Source organism: Aegilops tauschii, chromosome 2, assembly GCF_002575655.3.
Source record: "Aegilops tauschii subsp. strangulata cultivar AL8/78 chromosome 2, Aet v6.0, whole genome shotgun sequence".
Taxonomy (NCBI): domain Eukaryota; kingdom Viridiplantae; phylum Streptophyta; class Magnoliopsida; order Poales; family Poaceae; genus Aegilops; species Aegilops tauschii.
Genome location: NC_053036.3, coordinates 58,357,783 through 58,376,716, shown reverse-complemented (window position 1 = coordinate 58,376,716; position 18,934 = coordinate 58,357,783).

Genomic DNA, 18,934 nt, shown 5'->3' with positions numbered 1-18,934 from the left:
AGCAGAAGTATGGTTGGAGTACAGATTACTACAGACTGTTCTGTTTTTGATAGATTCTATTTTCAATGCATAGTTTGCTTGTTTTCTAGTTTCCATGGTTTATATTGCTCAATATAAATTGTGTAAATGATATGCTACAGTAGGCAATGTGTGGAAACAATTATGAATCTTGTCTTTGACAGTACCAAACTGAAATGGTTTGCTCTTTATCATACTAAGCTATCTCACGAAGCTCTGTTAAGTTTTGTGTGATTGAAGTTTTCAAGTTTTGGGTGAGATATCAATATGAGGAGAATAAGGAGTGACAACACCCTAAGCTTGGGGATTCCCAAGGCACCCCAAGGTAATATTCAAGGAAGATCCAAGCAAGTAAGCTTGGGGATGCCCCGGAAGGCATCCCCTCTTTCGTCTCCAACATTATCGGTAACCTCACTTGGAGCTATGTTTTCATTCGTCCCATGATATGTGTTTTGCTTGGAGCGTAATTTTGTTTAGTTAGGATTTGCTTTCTGTTATTTAGAATAATTTTTTGCATCTCCATTTCAATAAAAGTGGCAATGATAGCCTTTGCCATACTTATTTTGCATGTCTACTTGTGGCTGTTTGAAAACAGAAAGTTTATCGATGGTGCAAAAATTCCCTAGAAATGTCAGAGTGTGATAAAATGTTGAAACTTTTTGCATAATAAGCTCTGATAAATTTTATACAGTGTGGTAGAATTTCATAATGTTTGGAGTTGAATAAGTATTGATACTCTTGCATTCTTTACAGACTGTACTGTTCTGGCAGATTGCTGTGATGTTTGCATATGTTTGCTTGTTTAATGATTCTGTTTGAGGATAGGAGTATTAAATATGTAGATGCATTTAGTATGCAATGTTTAATAATAATTTTAGTGATTTGCTACAGTAGATAATGATAAAGTTTTTGCATTGGTTTATACTAACTTATCTCACGAGTTCTTGTTGAGTTTTGTGTGGATGAAGTTTTTAAGATTTAGGGAAACCGTGATATAAAAGGAATTAAGGAGACACAAAAGCTCAAGCTTGGGGATTCCCAAGGCATCCCAAGTTAATATTCCAAGAAGTCTCAAGCATCTAAGCTTGCGGATGCCCCGGTAGGCATCCACCTTTCTTCTTCAACAATTATCGGTTAGTATCGGTTGAGCCTAAGTTTTTGCTTCTTCACATGATGTGTGCTATCTTTGGAATGTCATTTTATTTAGTTTTTCTTGTTGTTTTAATAAAATACTTAGAACTGAAAGTTTTTAAATAAAATAGAGTCTTCAAATAGTTGCCAAAGAGGCTAGGTAAGCGGCACTCACATCCCGTCAACGAAGCTCTTTTCTGTGGAATTGCTCTAGTGCTTCACTTATATCTTTTTCAGCATGGTGTGCTTTAGTATTTTTGAAGAAATTCTCTCTTGCTTCACTTAAATTAATTTGAGAGAAAGAAATATTATGGTCATGTTCTTCACTTATATTTGTTTGAGCTTATCAAAAGCAATACATGAAAAATTAGTCCCAAAGTGATAGATATCCAAGAAGGATATAATAAAAACTTTCATGAAGATCATTGGACAAAATAAACTTGATTCCTTGTAATATTTTTGAGATATGACGATGTGATATGTGAGTCATGTTGATGAGTAATTATGCTTTAGTAAGAATATTGGTGTTAAGGTTTGTGATTCCCTATGCAAGCATGAAAGTCAATCGTCATGCAATGAAATTACATCCTACTTGTGGTGCATTATTCAGTGTTAATTATGCTGAATGCTCGCTTATGAGGTTATTTGTTTATTGGTGGGTCGCTTCTCAATCTTTTGCTAGCCTTCATTTTGCACCAAGTATTATCACTACTTGTGCATCCAAAATAATTTAAACCAGTTTTGCCACATGAGTCCACTATATCTACCTATATGCGGTATTCTTTTGCCGTTCTTAGCAAATTTGTATGTGCCATCTCTAATTTTCAAAATAAAATTCCCTTTTGTGTTCTCGTACCGCTCGCGAGGCGGTGAGGGGTGGCCAATATTTTCCATGCTAGATGTGTTATTCTCACGATGAGTGTTTATTCACTTGTCATTGCACGAGTGTAAGGCAAAGGTAATAGGGATGCCCAGTCCCGAAACGAAAAATGAATTTATTTTATGTTGTCAAATAATAAATTCCTTGGAAAGTGTTGGTATGGAGGGCACCCGTGGATACGATTAGCCATGGAAAGTGAAAGTATGGTGGAAAAAGGAATAAACTTTATTTTCTGTTTGGAAACTGCCTATGATATATCTAGCATGGAAAGTGTTGGAAGCTCTAATTCGTTTTCGTTGGTGGGAAAAGTATGCCTCTCAAAATGTTTTTTATCTCTCAACTTTCTCTTTGAGCTCTGGCACCTCTACAAATCCCTACTTCCCTCTGCGAAGGGCCTTTCTTTTACTTTATGCAAAAAAAATTGAATTTGAGCCTCCATCTTCTCTTATAAAGCACCAACTAGGAGGCACTATGATCGTACTTGAGCATTGGGTATAGCTAATATGCGAGTGTGTTTCATGAATGGATCAATGATTGAGCATGATGGGCTAGAGATAACTTATTTTAGCATTTATATTTTGAAAGACATTGTTGCTTCTTGATATGCTTGAGTATTTAAGTCCTCATGTCAAAACTAGACTATTGCTTTGAACCATATAAAAGTCCAAATGTCCATGCTACAAAGAAAAGAATGTGATGAATCTGATAGGTAGCATTCCACATCAAATATTTCATATTCAATTGCTACTTTATCATGATGAGTTTTATGAGAAAGAGTTGTTGTTATGATGCTAGGAAAAGTGACTGAAATTATGATTGATCAACGTATGCACTATGCTAGCATTCACACTTCATAAATTATTTCTTTTATCATTTACCTACTCGAGGACGAGTAGGAATTAAGCTTGGGGATGCTGATACGTCTCCAACGTATCTATAATTTATGAAGTATTCATGCCATATTTACAACAATTTTATATGGTTTTGGTATGATTTGCATCAAACTAACCCGGACTGACGTTTGAGCAGAACTACCGTGGTGTTGTTTTTTGTGCAGAAATGAAAGTTCTCCAAATGAGCTGAAACTTTTTGACGATTTTTTTGGAACAAAAGAGACCCTCGACGCTTCGTGGAAGGACCAAAAGATGAAGGAGTAGGGCACAAGACACCGGGGCGCGCCTGGGCCCTTGCCCGTGCCCCGGTGGGTTGCGCTCACCTCGAGGCCCATCTTCGCGTGAAACCGATGCCCAAAAATCCTATAAATAGAGAAACCATAAGAAATAGCCCTAGACGAGAAGTTCCACCACTGCAAGGCTCTGTTGCCACCGAAAACCGAAAACCAACATTCGGCGACCAAATCATATAACTCATATAACACTATATCGTCAACGAACGTTAAGCGTGCGGACCCTACGGGTTCGAGAACTGTGTAGACATGACCGACACACCTCCCCTGTCAATAACCAATAGCGGAACCTGGATGACCATATTGCCTCCTACATATTCTACGAAGATCTTCATGGGTCAAACCTTATGACAACATACGTAATTCGCTTTGTCCATCGGTATGTTACTTGCCCGAGATTCGATTGTCGGTATCTTCATACCTACTTCAATATCATTACCGGCAAGTCTCTTTACTCATTCTGTAATACATCATCTTGCAACTAACTCCTTAGTCACTTGCTTGCAAGGCTTCTTGTGATGTGTATTACTGAGAGGGCCCAGAGATACCTTTCCGATACTCTGAGTGACAAATCCTAATCTCGATCTATTCCAACTCAACAAACACCTTCGGAGATATCTGTAGAGCATCTTAATGATCACCCATTTAAATATTGATGTTTGATAGCACACAAGGTAATCCTCCAGTATTCGAGAGTTGCATAATCTCATAGTCGAAGGAATATGTATATGTCATCAAGAAAGCAATAGCAATAAACTGAAGAGTCAATATGCTAAGCTAACGGATGGTTCTTGTCCGTCACATCATTCTCCTAATGATGTGATCTCGTTATCAAATGACAACACATGTCTATTGATACGTCTCCAACGTATCTATATTTTTTTATTTTTCCATGCTATTATATTATCCGTTTTGGATGTTTTATATGCATTAATATGCTATTTTATATTATTTTTGGGACTAACCTATTAACCGGAGCCCAGTGCCAGTTTCTGTCTTTTCCTTGTTTTTCAGTTTTACAGAAAAGGAATATCAAACGGAGTCCAAACAAGCTGAAAATTTACGGTGATTTTTTATGGACCAGAAGAAGCCCACGGAGCATCGGAGTTGGGCCAGAGGACACTCGAGGCAACCACAAGCGTGGAGGGCCCCCCTAGGGCGCGCCCCAGGCTTGTGGGTCCCTCGAGACCCCCCTAACGTGAAACCGATGCCAAAAATGCCTATAAATCCCGAAACCTCCAGAAAGAAACCTAGATTGGGAGTTCCGCCGCCGCAAGCCTCAGTAGCCACGAAAAACCAATCGGGAGCCCGTTCCAGCACCCTGCCGGAGGGGGAAACCATCACCGGAGGCCGTCTTCATCATCCCGGCGGTCTCCATGACGAGGAGGGAGTAGGTCACCCTCGGGGCTGAGGGTATGTACCAGTAGCTATGCGCTTGATCTCTCCCTCTCGTGTTCTTGATTTGGCACGATCATGTGATAAGTCTCCAACGTATCTATAATTTATGAAGTATTCATGCCATATTTACAACAATTTTATATGGTTTTGGTATGATTTGCATGGAACTAACCCGGACTGACGCAGCTTTTAGCAGAACTACCGTGGTGTCGTTTTTTTGTGCAGAAATGAAAGTTCTCCGAATGAGCTGAAACTTTTTGACAATATTTTTGGAACAAAAGAGACCCTCGAAGCTTCGTGGAAGGACCAGAAGATGAAGGAGTAGGGCAAAAGACACCAGGGCATGCCTGGGCCCTTGCCCGTGCCCCGGTGGGTTGTGCTCACCTCGAGGCCCATCTTCGCGTGAAACCGATGCCCAAAAATCATATAAATAGACAAACCATCAGAAATAGCCCTAGACTAGAAGTTCCGCCGCCGCAAGGCTCTGTAGCCACCGAAAACCAATCTAGACCCCGTTCCGGCACCCTGTCGGAGGGGGGAATCATCTCTGGTGGCCATCTTCATCATCCCGGTGGCCACCACGATGAGGAGGGAGTAGTCCACCCTCGGGGATGAGGGTTTGTACCAGTAGCTATGTGTTTGATCTCTCTCTCTCTCTCGTGATCTATATCATGGGTTTTGTTAATATAGTCAGATCATATGATGTTTTTCCCCTCTATACTCTTGTTATGATGAATTGAATCTTTACCCTTCAAAGTTTTGTCTTGTCGGATTGAATATTCAGAGATGAGAACACATGATATGTGTCTTGCAATATGAATACTTGAGGTGACAATGAGGTATCCTATTGATTCACTCGATATGTGTTATGGCATTCAACTCACGGATTGCCGCGGTGATATTGGGGTAATCTATGCATAGGGGTTGATGCACGTTTTTCTCCGACGGAAACTTTGGGGTCTCTTTATAGTTCTTTGTGTGGATGGAGTATTATGAATATGAATTTGCTTTAGTGTTATTCTAGTACGAACTCTATGATAGATCAAACGGAAAAAATAGCTTTATGTTATTTTAGTACGAACGCTTGAATAGATCGAACGGAGAGAATAGCTTTGTGGTGGTTTCGTGCTCTACAAACAATTCCTATCTTTTGTCCTCCGCTAATAGGAACTCGGGAGTGATTATTTACTGCACTTTGAGGGATAATCATATGATCCAACTATGTTAGCATTGTTGGGAGGTTGCACTAGCGGAAGTACGGACCCTAGGCCTTGTTTCTAAGCATTGCAATACCGATTGTGCTCACTTTTGTTACTTGCTACCTTGCTGTTTTTATTGTTCCTACTACAAAATCAATATCTACTATCATTACTGCACTTGTATCACCATCTCCTCGCCGAACTAGTGCACCTATACAATTTGCCATTGTATTGGGTGTGTTGGGGACATAAGAGATTTCCTGTATTTTGTTGCAGGGTCGTTTGAGAGAGACCATCTTCATCCTACACCTCTCACGGATTGATAAACCTTAGATCATCCACTTGAGAGAAAATTGCTACTGTCCTACAAAACTCTGCGCTTGGAGGCCCAACACATGTCTACAAGAATAAAGTTGCGTAGTAGACATCATCATGATGTACCGCGAGCTTTGTTACTATAGTTGGATCATATGGTGTTTCTACCCTCTACCTTCTTGTGATGAATTTAGTTTTCCCTTTGAGGTTTCACTATTATCAGATTGAATACTATTATGGATTTGAGAAAACTTGATGTATGTCTTGCGTGGGATGCCCGTGGTGACAATGGGGTGTTCTATTGATTCACTTGATGTATGTTTTGGCACTCAACTCGCGGATTCCTGAGGTGACATTGGGGTAATCTATGCACAGGGGTTGATGCATGTTTTCGTCCTTGTTTCTCCGGTAGGAATCTTGGGGCACTCTTTGAGGTTCTTTGTGTTGAATTGAATATTATGAATCTGAAGTTGTTTGATGCATATTGTATAATTGACCCACGGATACTTGTGGTGACATTGGAGTATCTAGGTGACATTAGGGTTGATTGATGTGTGTCATATGGTGTTATTTTACTATGAACTCTAGGGTTGTTTGTGACACTTATAGGAATAGCTCAATGGATTGATCGGAAAGAATAACATTGAGGTGGTTTCGTACCCTACAAGCAATTTCATCTTATGTTCTCCGCGATAGGAACTTTGGAGTGACTCTTTGTCGCATATTGAGGGATTACCATATGATTTAATTATGTTATCATTGTTGAGAGAACTTGCACCAGTGAAAGTATGAACCCTAGGCCTTGTTTCCAAGCATTGCGATACCGTTTTTGCTCACTTTTGTTACTTGCTACCTTGCTGTTTTTATATTTTCAGATTACAAAAACCTATATCTACCATCCATATTACACTTGTATCACCATCTCTTCGCCGAACTAGTGCACCTATACAATTTACAATTGTATTGGGTGTGTTGGGGACTGATATGTCCATTTTGCATCATGTTTACCTACTGTTATTTATAATGTTTTTATGCATAATAATGCTTTTTGGAGTAATTCTAATGCCTTTTCTCTCATAATATGCAACGTTCGCACAAAGAGGGAGAATTCCGGCAGCTGGAAATCTGGACCTGAAAAAGCTACGTCAGGCTACCTATTCTGCACAACTCCAAATGAGCTAAAACTTCACGAGGATTTTTTATGGAATAAATAAGAAATACTGGAGCAAATAACCACGGGAGGGGGGCCACCTGGTGAGCACAAGACACCAGGGTGCGCCAAACCCCCCAGGCGTGCCCTGGTGGGTTGTGCTCAGCCCAGCCCACCTCCGGCGCCCATCTTCTGGTATATAAGTCATTTTGACCTAGAAAAAATAAGGAGAAGACTTTCGGGACGGAGCGCCGCCGTCTCGAGGCGGAACTTGGGCAGGAGCACTTTTGCCCTTCGGCGGAGCGATTCCGCCGGGGGAACTTCCCTCCCGACAGGGGAAATCATCGTCATCATCATCACCAACAACTCTCCCATCTTGGGGAGGGCAATCTGCATCAACATCTTCAACAGCACCATCTCCTCTCAAACCCTCGTTCATCTCTTGTGTTCAATCTTTGTACCGGAACTATAGATTGGTGCTTGCGGGTGACTAGTAGTGTTGATTACATCTTGTAGTTGATTACTATATGGCTTATTTGGTGGAAGATTATATGTTCAGATCCAATATGCTATTTAATACCCCTCTGATCTTCAGAATGTTTATCACTTGTGAGTAGTTACTTTTGTTCTAGAGGTCACGGGAGAAATCATGTTGCAAGTAATCATGTGAACTTGATATGTGTTCGATATTTTGATAGTATGTATGTTGTGATTGAGGGAGTCCTGGATTAGGGGGTCTTCAGACAGCCGGACTATATACTTTGGCCGGACCGTTGGACTATGAAGATACAAGATTGAAGACTTCGTCCCGTGTCCGGGTGGGACTCTCCTTTGTGTGGAAGGCAAGCTTGGCAATTCGGATATGTAGATCTCCTCCCTTGTAACCGACTCTGTGTAACCCTAGCCCCCTCCGGTGTCTATATAAATCGGAGGGTTTAGCCCGTAGGACAACAACAATCATAATCATAGGCTAGCTTCTAGGGTTTACCCTCTACGATCTCGTGGTAGATCAACTCTTGTAATACTCATATCATCAAGATCAATCAAGCAGGAAGTAGGGTATTACCTCCATCGAGAGGGCCCGAACCTGGGTAAACATTGTTTCCCCCGCCTCCTGTTACCATCCGCCTTAGACGCACAGTTCGGGACCCCCTACCCGAGATCCGCCGGTTTTGACACCGACATTGGTGCTTTCATTGAGAGTTCCACTGTGCCGTCACGATAAGGCTTGATGGCTCATCTTGTTTTCAAGGACAACATTACTTCTGGGGGAGCCCTGGCTGTAGGCCAAACTCTCCGACTAGGCGGCTTCGTCATGACCGCCCGTTCGGCCGTCGCGCCGACAATGACTTCTCGGGTCATCAAAAGCAACCTCCACGTCGGCTCGGGATTCGCCGAGCAGATGGATCCAATGGAGCTCTCTTCCTTGAACAAACTCTTGGATCGCATCGCCGCCCTAGGAGTCGCCAGGGACTATGATCGGATCGGGCTTAATCCCGACCAAAGGGAGATTAACTCTCCGCCGGTCACCCATCAGATAGCGGTGGTGGAGGAGCAATGTAGCGATTATTCCTCTATTTTGAGGACAAACTATGTCCGGATTCCCGAGCTCTCCGAGCCGGATACCCGTCTACGGGAGGACATGGCCCAAGCTTCGAACCTAGAATCAGACAGCAGGCCAGATCTATTGGGCAACATCCCGGAGCCCGAACTGCCAAGCTCGGAAACTCCCCCGCCCTGGGTCTCAGATCGGGTCAGGGTTTGGACCTAAATATACCAACCCACCCAGACATAAGTGATCTGTCCCACATTAGACAAAAGCCCCAAGAGACAATACATCACTATTGGGCCAGATTCCTCCTTGCAAAGATCAAGGTCAAGGACTGTGCGAGGAAGACGCAATTTCATTATTTTGCAAAAATTGCACGGACAAGGGAATTCTCAACGCCATAAGTCGCCGTGACATAGCACACTTCGCTGACTTGGCAGCCATAGTACAGAAGTACTGTGCGATGGAAAGCGCCTGGAAAACCCAAACAAAATTCTGGGATCCTCCGGCTCTCACTAAACCCCCCGTCCGAACTAAAAGGGTGTACTCTCGTAAGTCACCCGATCTAATTACAAAGAAACCAAAGCCCACTACAGGGCGTGGAACTGTATTGGAAGGGTGGCTCAATGGGCCATGCAAAATTCACAGTACACCAGATACCATGCCAACACACAGCCTTAGAGCATGTTGGATACTCCAGCAGATGGCCAAGAGCGGCGAGGATCTCCTCATCAACAACACAACAGAGCACCATCCCGTGGAAAATAACAATACAGTATTGACAGTCTTCGAGACATTCGCCTCATATAATAGGCGCAAGCGAGCACTCCGCAGCCTGGCCGAAGTCTGCCACGTTGCAGCAATAAATCCATGGAGCGATACGGCCATAACCTTCAATGCCAGTGACGAACCTCAATTCCGAACAACCTGAGCACCAGCCGCCTTGGTCCTTAGTCCAATTGTGGACGGCTTCCGGCTTACTAAAGTGCTCATGGATGGTGGCAGCGGATTAAACCTCATCTATGAGGAGACCCTTCGGAAAATGGAAATATACAAGAGCCGATTGAGCAAAGCAGCATGACCTTCAGAGGAATCATCCCTAGTCGGGAGGCACGATGTGCGGGAAAAATCACACTAGATGTGGTATTCGGCACGCCGGAGAATTATAGGTCCGAAGAAATCACATTCCAAGTGGCCCCATTCAGTAGCGGATACCACGCCCTTTTACGGCGGGAGGCATTCACGATCTTCCAAGCTATACCCCATTACGAGTACATGAAGCTCAAAATGGCCGGGCCCAACGGAATCATCACTCTAGCTAGTGATCCGGACATTGCACTCCGCGCAGAAAATAAAACTGCTGCACTGGCCCTCGAGGCGTTATCCAAAGCCCTTGCGGCCGACGAACTAACTGCGCTGCGCTCCACAGTGGACAGGGACGACGTGAAACTCGACAAAAGACCCAAGTCCACCTCTTTTAAACCAGTGGACGAAATAGTCAAATTCCAGGTCCACCCAACGGACCCTACAAAAACAGCATCCATCGGGGCACAGGTGAACCCCACAGCAGACGCCGAACTGCGGGAGTTCTTGCGCGAGAATTGGCACATATTCGCCTGGCATCCTTCAGACATGCCAGGAATCCCACGCAGGCTGGCCGAGCACAGCCTTAACATTCTAAAGGGGTTCAAGCCGGTCAAGCAGACTCTCCGGCATTTCTTTGAGCCTAAGCGACAAGCCATGGGAGAAGAGCTAGCCAAGTTACTCGAGGCCGGATTCATTATAGAAATAAAACATCCGGACTGGCTAGCAAACCTGGTGATGGTACCAAAGAAGGACAAATCATGGCACCTATGTGTCGATTTCAAGGACCTTAACAAACCTTGCCCCAAGGATCCCTTCCCCCTCCCCCAAATTGATCAAATTATCGACGCTACCGCAGGACACGACTCATTGTGTTTCCTTGATGCATACTCCGGATACAATCGAATTAAGATGGCGGAATCCGATCAAGCCGCAACGGCATTTATCACTCCATACGGCCCCTTCTATTTTAACACCATGCCTTTCGATCTCAAAAACGCCGGTGCAACCTATCAACGCATGATTCAGACATGCCTGGAAACACAAATCGGCAAAACAGTGGAGGCATACGTAGATGATGTGGTCATTAAAACCAGACACATCGAATCCTTAATAGACGACTTGAGGCTCACGTTCGACAATCTCCGAACATAAGACATCAAGCTCAATCCGGAAAAATGCGTTTTCGGCGTGCCCGCCAGAAAGCTCTTGGGCTTCATCGTCTCCAATAGAGGAATCGAAGCAAATCCGGCTAAAATCCGAGCTCTGTCACAGTTGGCTATCCCAACAGACCTCAAGCAAATCCAGAAATTAACTGGATGCGTGGCTGCCTTAAGCCGCTTTATCTCCCGACTAGGAGAAAAGGCACTACCCCTTTATCGCCTTCTTCGACGCACCGAACACCTTGAGTGGGCGGATGCGGCCATAGCTGGATTGGAAGAAATAAAGGCCGTCTTGGCCAGCAACCCAATCTTGGCCGCGCCAAATATCGGCGAACCAATGCTGTTATTTGTAGCGGCAAAACACCAAGTTGTAAGCGCAGTGCTCGTCATCGAACGAGAGACGGACGGACATAAGTTCCCGCTTCAAAAGCCGGTATACTACGTATCCACTGTCCTCACTCCATGCAAATCACGGTACCCACATTATCAAAAGATAGCATACGCGGTCTTCATGGCATCCCGGAAACTACGACACTACTTTCAAGAGTGTTCAATTGCGGTGGCCTCTGAAGTACCACTCAACGACATAATAAATAACCGCGATGCCACGGGCCGGATTGCTAAATGGGCTATTGAGCTCCTCCCGTTCGACATAACATACAAACAACGGCGAGCCATTAAGTCACAAGTACTGGCAGATTTCGTCGCCGAATGGACAGAAGCCGAACTCCCTAAAGAGTACGGCACGTACTCCAATTGGATCATGCACTTTGACAGCTCTAAAAGGCTGGCTGGTCTGGGAGCAGGCATCGTCCTGACATCCCCCACCGGATATACAGTCCAATACGTACTCCAAATATTATACACAGACTCCAACAACGCGGCAGAATATGAGGCCCTGTTACATGGTCTCCGGATGCCAGTCTCCATGGGCATCCAACGCCTAGAGGTGCCTGGGGATTCGAACCTCGCAATATCTCAAATAAATGGAGACTTCAACGCCAAGGATCCGAAAATGGCGGCTTACCGCAACGCCGTCCTCAAAATGTCAGCTCGGTTTGAGGGGCTCGAATTCCACCATGTGGTCCGAGAAAACAATCAAGCGGCGGATATCCTCACCCGCATCGGCGCTAAGCGCGACCCTATCCCACCTAATATCTTCTTGGAAAGGCTGTTTAAGGCATCCGTTGTATGGGAAGGAGAGACCGGCAATAAGAGCCTGGACCCGGCCACAACGCCAGATACCGAACACTCTGACGTAGTCGGAGGCTCTGCCACCGAAATAACGCCTTCGGCCCACGTGATTATGGCTGTCATCGCCCTGTGGACAGAACCCTTCTTGGCCTACCTAACTAGGCAAGAACTCCCTGAGGACCCAAACGAGGCACGTTGCATTGTGCGGCAGTCTAAAGCCTACAAGGTCCACGAGGGAGAGCTTTATAAGAAAAGCGTTACCGGAGTACTTCAAAGGTGCATCTCCGAAGAGGAAGGACGGCAACTTTTGGCAAAATTTCATGCTGGACTCGGCGGCCACCACGCCGCAGCTCGGGCCCTTGTAAGCAAGGCCTTCCGTACAGGTTTTTGCTGGCCGACGGCCCGAGCAGACGCGCATGACCTTTGTCTAGCGTTGCGTCGGTTGCCAGCTTTTTGCAAACCAAAGTCATCTGCCACCTACTGCTCTCCGAACAATCCCCATCACTTGGGCCTTTGCGGTCTGGGGGCTTGATATGGTCGGACCCCTTAAATGAGGAAGCCATAAGAAAAAGTACCTATTGGTCATGGTGGATAAATTCACCAAATGGATAGAAGCCAAACCAGTTAAAACGGCCGAGTCTGGACCAGCGATAGACTTCATATCCGGGGTTGTACACCGTTACGGTGTCCCCCACAGCATCATCACCGATAACAGCTCGAACTTTACAGCCGACGAGGTAAAAACTTGGTGCGGCAACATGGGCATTAAGCTCGATTACGCCTCCGTCTATCACCCCCAAACAAACAGTCAGGTCGAGCGAGCAAATGGTCTCATTATGAGCGGCATTAAACCCAGATTAGTGCGATCCTTGAAGGAATCAGATACGCACTGGGTTGAGGAGCTCGACTCCGTACTATGGGGGCTGCAGACCATGCCGAATCGGACTACCGGATACACACCGTTTTTTATGGTGTACGGCGCAGAGGCGGTACTGCCCTGCGACATCATTCATGACTCACCTCGAGTGCGCATGTACGAAGAGAAAGAAGCCGAGCTTGATCGGCAAGACAGTTTGGACACCCTGGAGGAGGACCGTGACGTGGCAAAAGCCCGCTCCACATTCTATCAGCAACAGGCTCGACGGTATCAAAGCAGAGAAGTACGGGCCAAAACTTATAACGTTGGTGAACTCGTTCTACGCCTACCAGAGAAGAAAAAGGACAAGCTCAAGCCCAAATAGGAAGGTCCCTTCATTATTGACAAAGTTCTGACCGGTGGAGCGTACCGTCTGCGGGATGCATCGGACAATCGACTCGAGCCAAACCCATGGAACGCGGCCAGACTCCAAAGATTTTACGCCTAGTGCCGGACTCGGTGTTCGTCTCCTTACCTCCGTCAATTTTTTATATATATCTGCTACCTGTCTTTTCTTTCTTTCTTTCTTCCCTTTTTCTTCACGGCCTTAAAAGGTTAAAATGTTTCTTGACTACACAATCTTGACGCGCTAGGCGTGCTCATTATACCTGGGGGCTTCTTATACAGAATCTTAAGATAACTATGTTTCGGGCTCTATGCCCCCCGCACATGTGTTACTTTTCCACATGTACCTTTTCTTCGCCATTATATGCATTGATATGACTTAAGTTTTGGCCAAGCTGGGTTGCCTGGCTCTTGTGTTTATTCCCTATGTTCCCGTTAATTCGGCTAGGGCATAAGGGGAGCACCTCTGCGATTGTTACTGCCGGGTCAGTCGGATATGTACCTCAGACTAGGTGAAGCCGAAAGCTAGCGTTCTTAAGGGAATATTCGGTCGGTGAACAAAAGATGACTTTTACTTATTTCAATACATGCCCCCAGATGTTTATATCCTGCATCTCTTTTCGCAGTTCGGACATGCACATTAACGCATGTGTACCCAGGGAAAGGAACCCTTAACGCAACTATTCTCCCTGGAAGATGTTTCTTACTATCCATGTAATATAACATAGCTAGTTGGGTACTTGTCTGTTCAAGCACATATGACCCCTACGCCTGGTTTCCACGCGTACCCCGGTTTTTACATAACTGAGCGGGTATTCGGATACACTCCGGACTGTCGGGTCCGGAGGTCGAAGCGAAAAGGTCCGCCATGACAAATGATTTACAATCCGGCTAGGGACAATATATGTCACTTGAAGTACACAGTCATTTAGACTGACCAAATTCTTCTTCTAGACCATCCAACAGGCTGTCTAGCCTACAATCCTGTTGGGAATACTTTGCGGCTAATTTCACCTGGTCATACACCAAACTGACGGGGATCTCTTTCCCATCAGACCCCACAGGTCCGACTTCGGCCATGTGGTTCAGGTCAGCCTTGGTATATCGAGTCTTCACCATGGCCCAGGCTTCCCTTGCACCTTGTCGGCAGGCAGATATCTTCCATAATCGGAAGCGCCGCCGCGCTCCCTTTAGCATCTCTACGAGCTCCCCCATGCCTCCTGGCAGGGAGGCGGATGGCCAGAAGGCCTGGGCAATGCCCTGCATCACCTGCCGAACTTGTTCGTGCAGTTGTGAGAGCTCCGGCAGAAGATCACCCGCAGAACCGGGCATCTCCTCTGCGGGACGACCCGTCAGTATACCTACAGATATAACTCTGTTAGCCGGTTTCTTCGCCGAACTCTATAAAAGTTCGCTCAAGCACTTACTAAAAATGCAGCGTCGAAGCCTCTTATTCTCCTTTACGGAGTCAGCAAGCTGGGCCCGAACATCTTTCAGTTCAACGCCCAGCCGGGTATTGGCATCTTGGAGATCATTTTTCTCCCGCCTAACCTGCGTAAGCACGCGCTCGCCAGCCTTTAGCTGTTGTTGAGCATGTTGCTCATCCCCCCGTACGACCTTCGGATTAACTCCAGGATCATCTGCAGAATCTTTTGTTAGATTTGCATGCATGCCGAATACTAACCGGTACATGTCATTCTCTTCGATAGAAACAAGTGTTACCGGATGGGGCCTTCTCGGACTCCTACATTGCGGCAACTGCGGCCCGTAGATGGGCTTTGCACTCCTCCAGCTCTTGAGACAACTGGGTATTCTTCTTTGTAAGAACCTACGCAAATAATGATCCTTAAATCAGTTGTGTCAACTGTTTCAAGTCTCAGGGGCTACTGATATACATAATTATCTGATTTTCTTACTCGTATATCCTTTACATACCGATCCGTGGCTCTGGCAAGACCATTTTGAGCAGCTTGGATGTACGCGTCTCCTGAGTTGAAGGCATCGAACGCCTCTTCAGAAAACAAGGGTCGCGGAGTACGGCCCGGCGACGCCTGTGATTCATGGCACTCTCCACTTCGGAATTAGTACCGGACAGCCTATCCGCATCCTCTGTAGGAGGAACATTCGGTGTTGTCCCCACGTTAGCATCTGCCTCTAAGTCCGGCTCTGGAGCCCGGCTGGTGGAGGCGTGGCTGGCAGGCTCTCCGGATACGGTCCGGCAAGCGTTTTTCCTGCCAGGTACCATGGCCGTCATTATATTTTCAAGACGGCAACCATGGAGCAGGGTTCTTTTTCATACCTCTGCGACGGCATCTCAGTCCTGACCGCCTTCCTTTTAAGCCTACCCGGTTTCGGTGCCCCTTGTTGGCGGGTTCGGCATGGCGTCCCGAGGGCCTTCCCTGTAAGACACCATATGTGTGCGGTAGGTGAAGTGCAAAAAAAGGATCCTTCTTGGAAGTTGGGACTCCGGTTTTACTTACATGCGATGCAGGGAGCAGTCCAGGATAATCGGCTATGATGGCCACCAAGGCACCATCGCAGCTTAACTGATAGAACATCATGTCGATGAGCTCCACAAATGTGTCCGGATCTTCTTCGAGTCCGGGGTCGAGGGCCCGGTCAGGGTCCTCTGGTTGTGGAGACGGGCTGTGGACCTCCCTCACAGCTTTTCACAGTTCCTGCTATGAAATAGCAAGTTAAATACTTATGACGAAGAATGCGGGAAGGTCTGGAGTAAAAAGTAGCAGCTCACCCAGTTTGGGGGTTGTACATGGAGAATCCATCCCGTGGCTTAATGCGGATGAACTGCTCTTCCTCTCCTTTATATAAATTGGACAGTATTTTCGCTAGAGCAACGACGGAGTCCGGACCTTTACGACCGCAGCGGGTGGCATCGTCTTCTCCATTGAAGTGCCACTTGGCTTGTCCCCGATATTGAAGTGGCTGCACACCCCGCATTATACATATTGACATAACCTCGATTATTGTCAATCCTGATTCGGCCAGCGTTTTTATCCGGCCCATCAGGTAAAGGACCTCTCTGTTATCTTCCTCCTGGGGGCTCCGAGGGCGCTAGCTGCGGCGTTTCTTCAAAGGGGCGTTATTGAACTCAGGAAGGCCCATCCGAATATGGTACGGAAGGGGGACGTCCTCCATATAAAACCACTCCGAAGGACAGTCTTCGGACGTCTTCTTCGGGGTCCCGGATAGGTATCGGGTCCCGGCGATGCGCCATATCTCGGATCCGCCCACTTGATATATTGACCCCTCCTGTGTACGGGGTACGAGGCAGAATAGCCTCTTCCATAGCTCGAAATGAGCTTCGCAGCCCAAAAATAGCTCGCAAAGGGCGACGTAGCCAGCGATGTGTAATATGGAGGCGGGAGTAAACTTATGCAGCTGGAGGCCATAGAACTCCAGGAGCCCGCGGAGGAAGGGATGGATTGGAAATCCAAGTCCCCTTAATAAGTAAGGGACAAGGCATACCCGCTCCCCATGGATGGGTTGGGAAAGCTCTCCGCTTGCTCCCCGCCGTTGTAAATGGCTAGTCCGGCTCGGACGAGAACCATATACGCTGGAGGGAGAAACCCCTAGGTCTGTAACTCTACTAATCGGCTGTGGGGGGTGGAACACTTCTTCCAACTGCCTGGCTTAGTGCTACGGGAGCGAGAGGAGGAGTTGCGATGGCCGGCCATGATGGGATGGGCTTTTTCGGGCGCGCTCTGATGGATACTCGCTGTGGGAGGATGGTGTGATCTGGATCTGGGGATCCCCGGCTCTTTAAATAGATGATTTGCTCACAGGGTTAGGGTGATCAAGTGTAAAAATGCCCCGACTTCTCGCATTCGCTCGACACGTGGAAGATAGCCATTATTAGGCACGGAAGCCAAGGAGTGCAACATTCAAGGGAAGACGAACACTACTCGACACGTACTCTGAATTCAGAGGAGGAACCCGCCTTGCAATGCCGAAGACAATCTGCGCGTCGGACTCATCATCATTGAAGCCTGGTTCAGGGGCTACTGAGGGAGTCCTGGATTAGGGGGTCCTGGGACAGCCGGACTATATACTTTGGCCGGACTGTTGGACTATGAAGATACAAGATTGAAGACTTCGTTCCCTGTCCGGGTGGGACTCTCCTTTGCGTGGAAGGCAAGCTTGGAAATTCGGATATGTAGATCTCCTCCCTTGTAACCGACTCTGTGTAACCCTAGCCCCTCCGGTGTCTATATAAACCGGAGGGTTTAGTCTGTAGGACAACAACAATCATAATCATAGGCTAGCTTCTAGCGTTTAGCCTCTACGATCTCGTGGTAGATCAACTCTTGTAATACTCATATCATCAAGATAAATCAAGCAGGAAGTAGGGTATTACCTCCATCGAGAGGGCCCGAACCTGGGTAAACATTGTGTCCCCCGCTTCCTGTTACCATCCGCCTTAGACGTAGAGTTCGGGACCCCCTACCCGAGATCCGCCAGTTTTGACACCGACAGTGATTCCCTTGGTGGTGTCATATGAATGTCGACTACATGACACTTCACCATATTTGGGCCTAAGGGAATACATTGTGGAGTAGTAATTAGATGATGGGTTGCGAGATTGACAGAAGCTTAAACCCTAGTTTATGCGCTATTCCGTAAGGGACCGATTGGATCCAAAAGTTTAATGCTATGGTTAGAATTTATTCTTAATACTTTTCTCTTAGTTGCGGATGCTTGCGAGGGGGTTAATCATAAGTAGGAGCTTTGTTCAAGTAAGAACAACACCTAAGCACCGGTCCACCCACATATCAAATTATCAAAGTAGCGAACACGAATCGAATTAACATGATGAAAGTGACTAGATGAAATTCCCGTGTACACTCAAGAATGCTTTGCTTATTATAAGAGACCGTTTTGGCATGTCCTTTGCCTCTAAAGGATTGGGCTACCTTGCTGCACTTTTGTTACTACTATCATTACTTGCCGTTACAAATTATCTTGCTATCAAACTACTATGTTACTTACAATTTCAACGCTTGCAGACAATACCTTGCTGAAAACCACTTGTCATTTCCTTCTGCTCCATGTTGGGTTTGACACTGTTACTTATCCAAAAGGCTGCAATTAATCACATATACTTGTGGGTTATACAGGCTATTTTCTGGCGCCGTTGCCAGTGAGTGAAGCGCTCTTGGTAAGTGGAAATTGGTAAGGAAAAATTATTACTACATGCTGAAATTTATTGTCACTTGCTACTATGGAGAACAATCCTTTGAGGGATTTGTTCGGGGTATCTTCACCTCGAACGGAACCACAATTAGTCACCCCTCAACCTACTACACCTACTGAAAATATTGAATATGAAATTCCTTCGGGGATGATAGAACAACTGCTAGCTAATCCTTATGCAGGAGATGGAACCGAA